Genomic DNA, 7299 nt, shown 5'->3' on the forward strand with positions numbered 1-7299 from the left:
ATCCTCACAATCTAGGTGTACTGAAGTTAGAGTACAAGGATGAGCCCTGCTATGACTCTAGCTCCACCCTGTAAACTGACATCTATCTAAAACTGCGAGGATATTAATACAGAAATAAGAAAGAAAAGCACAGGGAAAAGCTTCAGTAAAATTTATTTCGGGGTGGGGGAAGTTACTATATATTCCCGTCTCAGCTCCTGAAGTTTTAATTCAGTAGGAGGAGCTTTTTCTGAAATCCCATGTTCGTGGAAGTAAATGCTGCACTTTGTTTTGTCAAATGGTTGTTAAAGACACAGCAGCCTTGTCAGGGGGGGAAAAAGTGATAGCTTCATACAGAATGTACCAGACTATGCCTTGATGAAGAGATCTGTGCATGCCAAAAGCTTGCAGATAGCAACTTGTCCCCATCTAAAAGATAACACATTATATTCTTGTTTGAAAGTCATTAGTAACTAAGCTGAACCCCAAAGATTCTAGTCTTCAGCGAGCAGCAAAGGAGACTAGTGAGTGGGTTAAGATGACTAATTTTGAGGACTGAGCCACTCATTGTGAGGCAACTGAAACCATGCTGGTCTTTAGTAGCTGATCATGTAGCAAGGGATGCTTTACAATGTGTAATCTGCCACAAATTTCCATTTAGTCATGGAGGAGGAAGAGTGCATTTATGTCGTGATGCTTAAGATAAATGACTTCCCTGCATTCTACCTGCCAGATGATGTCTTGTGTAATTTTGCTTGTTGATGCCACAGTTTTAGAAGCAATGTCATTCTCTCACAATTATCAAATGAAAAGATGCTGCTATATTTTAATTAAAATACATTCCAGCCCCCTAAAATTTGAATATTGTTTTTAGAATAATGGGGAGCCTCGTAAATGAACGTACATCAAATAGTGAGGTTCCTATTAGAGAAATTCTGCCTTTGAAGAAAATACACTGTTTTGTTGTTGTTGTTGTTGGGCAGATTTTGGAACATGCTATGCACTTCTGAACATTTTGTATGCTCATAATTAACATATTCTGGCATTTATTACAGACAAAACAGATGCATCTTTCAAATCAATAGATATGAATTGGTTCACATGTCACTTCAAATCATGGCTCGGTGTTACATGAAAAACATTGGCTGGACTGCAGGTCCATGCCTTCCCTCTTTTCCTTGCATGCAACAACTCCTCCCCTGTCTCCTTGATCTGGGGCTAGGCATAGTTTCCCAGTTTGGGCAAAAGTTGCAAAAACAGCCAACTATGGTTTGCTTCACGTAATGAAAAGGAGGAGGAAAATGGCAGCACGAGAGATGGAGACAGGGGTAGAGATGTAAAATGCTCACAAACAAAAGGTTTCTGTTCATTCCTACCTTTCTTAGCTGTCCATGCCCTCCTTGGATATCACTGAGTTTTTGGCACAGTTATCTGCAAGCTTCTCAATGCTTTTGGTTCTCTGGGCATGTCCACCATGGTCTTTCTACTCACCATCAGCAGCCTGGACCACTATCTCATCATCTGCCATCCCTTCTGGTTCCAGCAGAACCACACGATCCCCTGGGCACAGAGGCTGGTAGCAGGGGTGTGGCTTATTTCTCTGATCTTAGTGCCCCTCCCTGGCTTTCTGAGAGACTTGAGAGTTGGAGAAGGGCAGGATAATCTGTGCCAATAATTATGCCTTCTCCAGTAACTGGGATGGGGCCAAAGCACAGATCCTGTGGGATCATGTTCACTTGGCACTCTGTGGTTCATTTCCTGCTGGCCTTCCTGTTTCCCTCCTTCAATGTAATTGGCAGATGGGTCAGGAAATGAAGAACAAAAAGTTGGTGAGGAAGAAAGGGAAACCGTCCAGAATTCTCATGGCTTTTGTGAAAGCAGGTGAAAGTCTTCACCTGCTGGCTTTCCTACCATCTCCTCTATGCTTGATTTCTGGTTGGGGAAATGCCTGAAGGAACAGAACATATTTTGTGGGCAATCGTGGCTTGTGCAGTTTGCTTCAATTTCCGTTTTACCCCCATTCTCTACCTCTTTGTCGGGGAAGGATTCCAGAAAGTCTTCAAGACATCAACTCTTGCTCTGCTTCAAAAAGCACTCGTAGATGCGCCCATCTTTTCAGTAACCCATGCAGACAGTGTCGAAAGGGGAGACCAACAGGCAGAGCGCCTTGGAGAGGAAGGTGATGCAGTGGAGTTACCAGCCATGTCCCTGAAGTGAAGGGGTAGCCATGGGACATACATAATGAAAAGTGTGATTTGTGCACGTTCTAAATATATTTCACCTATGACCAGCCAAATGTTTGGATATTCAATCTTCAGTGTATGAAGTATAATTTCAAATACCCTCCCCCTGCCCCAAAGGGTTCATTGTAGGGCATCATCACCTCTTTAGGTCCCAGGCTGTACAGAAGTTGGTGGTAGGATGCTGAAACCCTTCTGACTCACTTCCAGCCATCCAGGGGCTTGTGCATTCCTAGAAGACTCAAGCAAGTGAGCGTCTGCAGCCATCCAATCCTTCCTGTTTAAGGGCTTAGGCCAGAGAGGCAGATCCACATTCTGATGGCTAGGTACTTTTTTTCTCCTAGGCTAGGGAAATGCTTATTTTATAGGGTGCAAAACTCCAGACTTTATTCCACATATAAGAGTAAAACAGGGGTGGAGAACTTTGGGACAGGTGCCCAAATCTGCCCTGCTCAGAAAATCGCTCACCAAGGAGTCAGTCCACTTGAACACAATGGAATTTACTTCCTGGTAAACATGCATAGGTTTGCACTGTAAGCCAGGCAGCACTGCCCACTGAACTCCAAAGTGGGAACTAGTGCATAACACGTCATATATACTGTGTTCTAAGAAACTGAGAATAAGGAGTTGGGTTTTACAGACAATCTAGCTCTGTCATTTCTTTCACTTTCCAATAAATTATCCTGTACTATTGGAGTCTTTTTATCAGTCCTGAATGCTGAACTTCACAGTAGAGAGCTGTGAGAATACCCATTGCTTGACAAGCAGATCAAAGCAACCAAGTGAGTGGGGCAGACTCTGAGGAAGGCGGGGAGGGGGAGTGTTTGAAAAGCAGCCCTCCCAGAGCAGGGGCAGCAATTTGTGGCCCTTCTCTGTTCAGCTTTAGGCAGGCTGTTAAATCCCTTTTGTTCCATATGGCTATTCTTATTTTAAATCTTGTAGCGACACACACTGCGAGATTTTCACCTCTAAATTCCTGCTATGGTGTTGTTTAATGTTTTAAAATAGTTTTTAAAGTAGATAGGTAGATAAATAGGTGTGTGTGTGTGTGTTTTAAAGCTTTTAAATTATTGCAAGTTTTAATTGTAAATCACCCCATGGGCCCTATTTAGTACTTCCTGGGATTTGGAAGCGATGCTTCTATTAATGCAGCCCAAAATAGCATTTGCCTTTTTTTGCAGCCACATCACATTGTTGGCTCATATTCAGCTTGTGATCTACAACAATTCCTAGAACCTTCTTGCTTGTAGTGTTGAGCCACGTAGCTGACATCTTGTAACTGTGCATTTGGTTTCTTTTTCCTAGGTGCAGAACTTGGCATTTATCCCTATTAAATGTCATTCTGTTGTTTTCTGCCCAGTGCTCCAGTCTATCCAGATCACTTTGAATTTTGTTTCTGTCTTCCAAAGTATTAGCTATCCCATCCAATTTTGTGTCATCTGCAAATGTGATCAGCATTCCCTGCACCTCCTCTTCTAAGTCATTAATACAAATGTTGAAGTGCACTGGGCCCAGGACTGAGCCCTGCGGCACCCCACTCATTACCTCTCCCCAGTTTGAGAAGGTCCCATTGATAAGCACTCTTTGAGTCCGATTCTGTAGCCAACTGTGGATCCACTGGATGGTTGTTTCATCTAGCCCACTTCGAGCTAGTTTGCTCATCAGGATATCATGGGGCACTTTGTCGAAAGCTTTGCTGAAGTCGAGGTATATGATGTCCACAGCATTCCCACAGTCCACAAGGGAGGTTCCTTGATCAAAAAATGAGATCAGATTCGTCTGGCAGGATTTGTTCTTGCCAAATCCATGTTGGCTTCAAGTAATCACTGCATTGTTTTCAAGGTGCTTCCAGATGGATTGCTTTATAATCTGCTCCAGAAATTTCCCAGGGACTGATGTCAGCCTGACTGGTCTGTAGTTCCCAGGTTCCTCCTTTTTACCCTTTTTGAAGATAGGGACAACATTAGCCCTCCTCCAGTCATCTGGCACTTCCCCTGTCCTCCATGATTGCTCAAAGAGAATAGACAGTGGTTCTGAGAGTTCTTCTGCCAGTTCCTTTATTACTCTAGGATGCAGTTCATCTGGCCCTGGAGATCTGAACACATTCAAAGTAATTAGGTGTTCTGTGACCATATGCCTATCGATCTCAAGCTGCAATCCTGCCCCTTCAGCCTGTACTTCGCCTTTGCCAGGGGGGTCATAGACCCTCTTTTGGGAGAAGACTGAGCCAAAGTAGGAATTGAGCACCTCTGCCTTTTCTTTGTCATCTGTTATCATTTTGCCATCCTTATTTAATAGCTTGATTTCTTTCCTCTGTCTTTTACTATTCACGTATCAGAAGAAAGCCTTTTTGTTGCTTTTAGCATCCCTCGCTAACCTCAGCTCATTCTCAGCTTTAGCCTTCCTGACGCCATCCCTGCAATTCTGTGCTACCTGCCTGTACTCTTCCTTTGTTACTTGGCCTTCTTCCCACTTCCTATATGTGTCCTTTTTTGTTTTTGTTTTCAGGTCATCTCTAAGCTTTTTGTGAAGCCACATTGGCTTCTTCTGTTGTCTTCCACCTTTTTTTCTTGTTGGAATTCTTTGTAATTGTGCCTGTAGAATTTCCTTTTTTAAAAACTCCCACCCATCTTGGACTCCTTTTCTCATTAGAGTTGCTTGCCATGGGACCTTACTGATCATTGTTCTGAGTTTATTAAAATCAGCCTTCCTAAAATCCAGGGTACGCGTTTGGCTACATTTGGCTTTTGCTTCCTTTAGAACCAAGAACTCATGTATAACATGGTTGCTTTCCCCCAGAGTTCCTGTAACTGCTTCTTTATCCACTAAGACATCTCTGTTGGTTAGGAGCAAGTCAAGGATAGCCAATCTTCTAGTTCCTTCCTCTACTTTCTGAAGGAGGAAGTTATCTGCCACACAAGTCAGGAATTTCCTGGAGGGCCATGTTTTGCAGAATTTGTCTCCCAACCAATATCGGGGAAATTGAAGTCCCCCATTACTACTACATCATGCTTCCTTGAAACATTGGCTATTTGCTTTTCAAAAGTTTCATCCTCGTCTTCTCCTTGATTGGGTGGCTGGTAGTAGACTCCAACCACCAGGTTCCTTTCATTCTTTGCTCCATTTATTTTAACCCAGATGTTCTTGATGGGGCTACCAAGCTCATTCTCCTGTATTTCTGTGCAGAGATATGTATTTTTCACATATAGTGCAAACCCACCCCCCTTTCTGTTCCTCCTGTTCTTTTTGAACAAGTTATATCCTCCAATTGCTGTATTCCAGTCATGGGAGTCATCCCACCAAGTCTCAGTTACACCTTGTTGTTGTTCAGTCGTTCAGTCGTGTCCGACTCTTCGTGACCCCATGGACCATAGCACGCCAGGCCTTCCTGTCCTGCGCTCTCTCCCGGAGTGTGCTCAAGTTCATATTCATTGCATCCGTGATGCTATCTAGCCATCTCATCCTCTGCCGTCCCCTTCTCCTTTTGCCTTCAGTCTTTCCCAGCATCAGGGTCTTTTCCAGGGAGTTTTCTCTTCGCATTAGGTGGCCAAAATATTGGAGCTTCAGCTTCATTATCTGTCCTTCCAATGAGCACTCAGGGTTGATTTCCTTTAGGATGGACTGATTTGACCTCCTTGCAGTCCAGGGGACTCGTAAGAGTCTTCTCCAGCACCACAGTTCGAAAGCATCAATTCTTCGGCGCTCAGCCTTCCTTATAGTCCAGCTCTCACAGCCATACATTACTACTGGGAAAACCATAGCTTTGATTAGACGGACCTTTGTCGGCAAGGTGATGTCTCTGCTTCTTACTATGCTGTCTAGGTTGGCCATAGCTTTCCTCCCAAGGAGCAAGCGTCTTTTAATTTCATGGCTACAGTCACCGTCTGCGGTGATCTTGGAGCCCAAGAAAGTAAAATCTGTCACTGCTTCCATTTCTTCCCCTTCTATATGCCAGGAAGTGATGGGGCCAGATGCCATGATCTTAGTTTTTTTAATGTTGAGTTTCAAACCAGCTTTTGCACTCTCCTCTTTCACCCTCAACAAGAGGCTCTTGAGATCCTCTTCGCTTTCTGCCATTAGGGTGGTATCGTCTGCATATCGGAGGTTGTTGATAATTCTCCCGGCAATCTTAATTCCGACCTCTGATTCATCCAACCCAGCATTTCTCATGATGTACTCTGCATATAAGTTAAATAAGCAGGGTGACAATATGCAGCCTTGTCGTACTCCTTTCCCAATTTTGAACCAATCGGTTGTTCCATGTCTGGTTCTTACTGTTGCTTCTTGACCCTCGTACAGGTTTCTCAGGAGACAGGTAAGGTGGTCTGGTACTCCCATCACTTTCAGAATTTGCCACAGTTTGTTGTGATCCACACAATCAAAGGCTTTAGCGTAGTCAATGAAGCAGAAATAGACGTTTTTCTGGAATTCTCTTGCTTTCTCCATGATGCAGCGAATGTTGGCGATTTGATCTCTAGTTCCTCTGCCTCTTCGAAACCCAGCTTGTACTTCCGGTAGTTCTCGGTTCGCATACTGCTGAAGCCTAGCTTGTAGGATTTTGAGCATCACCTTGCTGGCATGTGAAATGAGCGCAATGGTGCGGTAGTTTGAACACTCTTTGGCGTTGCCCTTCTTTGGAATTGGAATGTAAACTGACCTTTTCCAGTCTTGCGGCCATTGTTGAGTGTTCCAGATTTGTTGGCATATTGAATGCAGCACTTTAACAGCATCATCTTTTAGGATTTTAAATAGCTCAGCTGGAATACTGTCATCTCCGCTAGCTTTGTTGTTAGTAATGCTTCCTAAGGCCCACTTGACTTCACTCTCGAGGATGTCCGGCTCAAGTTCAGTGACCGCACTATCATGGCTATCAGGGACATTCAGATCTTTCCTGTATAGTTCTTCTGTGTATTCTTGCCACCTCTTCTTAATCTCATCTGCTTCTGTTAGGTCCCTGCCTTCTTTGTCCTTTATCATGCCCGTCTTTGCACAAAACGTTCCCTTGAGATCTCCGATTTTCTTGAAGAGATCTCTAGTCTTTCCCATTCTGTTGTTTTCCTCGATTTCTTTGCATTGTTCA

General features: G+C 43.8%; 1 pseudogene; it reads left to right on the top strand.

Annotated features, from left to right (window-relative positions):
- The first annotated feature begins 642 nt into the window (after nt 1-642).
- Nucleotides 643-2196, top strand: LOC146337795 (putative G-protein coupled receptor 33; annotated as a pseudogene).
- Nucleotides 2197-7299: the final 5103 nt, after the last annotated feature.

Source organism: Heloderma suspectum, chromosome 10 (genome assembly GCF_057233095.1).
Source record: "Heloderma suspectum isolate Gila_16-S chromosome 10, 16-S_ref, whole genome shotgun sequence".
Classification (NCBI taxonomy): Eukaryota; Metazoa; Chordata; class Lepidosauria; order Squamata; family Helodermatidae; genus Heloderma; species Heloderma suspectum.